The sequence below is a fragment of the Nematolebias whitei genome, unplaced genomic scaffold (genome assembly GCF_014905685.2).
Source record: "Nematolebias whitei isolate Nwh7 unplaced genomic scaffold, NemWhi1 Nwh_scaf_338, whole genome shotgun sequence".
In the NCBI taxonomy this organism is placed as follows: domain Eukaryota; kingdom Metazoa; phylum Chordata; class Actinopteri; order Cyprinodontiformes; family Rivulidae; genus Nematolebias; species Nematolebias whitei.
The window spans coordinates 1,500-2,737 of NW_023618883.1; positions in this window are offsets into that span (position 1 = coordinate 1,500).

The window sequence follows — 1,238 nt, forward strand, 5'->3', positions numbered from 1 at the left end:
AAGCTTTTCTCAGTTTATAGAAACCCCAGGATTAGCAGGTGGAACATTAGCGTTTTGGTCTGTGCAACAGCTTTAAAAGCTGGTAAAACAATAATTTGGTAAAAAATAACTGTACAATGCTGTTAAAAACAACCGTACGGTAAAACAATCATGCGTTAAAAATCAATTGTACAGTACTGTTAAAAACAACCATACGGCAAAACAAACGTGCATTAAAAGAAACAACTGTACAATTCCGTTAAAAAGCCCAGAACGGCAAAACAACCATGAGGTAAAAACAACCGTACGGTGAAAAAAAACATGCATTTTTTTTTTGTACAATTAATTTAAAAACAACCGTACGGTAAAACAACCATGCATAAAGAAAAAAACAACCTTAGGTTGAAACAACCATACCGTATAAACAACCGTACAGTTAAACAACCATGCAGTAAAAAAACAAGTGTACATCACTGTTAGAAACACACGTTCAGTACAACCATGCAGTTTAAAACAACCGTACGGTAAAACAACCATGCAGTAAAAAAACAACTGTACAATACTGTTAAAAACAACCATATGGTAAAATAACCTTGTGGATTTAAACTACTGTTACAATACTGTTAAAAACAACCGTATGGTAAAACAGCCATGCAGTAAAAAACAAACAAAAAAATACTAGTGTTAGAAACATCCGTTCGGTACAACCATGCAGTATAAAACAACCATACGGTAAAACAACCATGCGTTAAAAAAGTTACAATACTGTTAAAAACAACCGTACGGTAAAAAAAAACATGCTTTTTTTTTTTTTTGTACAATTCATTTAAAAACAACCGTACGGTAAAACAACCATGCATAAAGAAAAAACAACCTTAGTGTGAAACAACCATACTGTATAAACAACCGTACAGTTAAACAACCATGCAGTAAAAAAACAAGTGTACATCACTGTTAGAAACGTCCGTTCAGTACAACCATGCAGTTTAAAACAACCGTACAGCAAAACAACCATGCAGTAAAAAAACAAGTGTACATCACTGTTAGAAATATCCGTTCAGTACAACTATGCAGTATAAAACAACCTTAAGGTAAAACAATCATGCGGTATAAAACAAGGGTATAGTAAATCTATAATTCGGTAAAAAACAACTGTACGGTAAAACAATCATGCGGTATAAAACAAGGGTACGGTAAAACAATAATTCGGTTAAAAACAACCGTACGGTAAAACAATCATGCGTTAAAAATCAATTGTA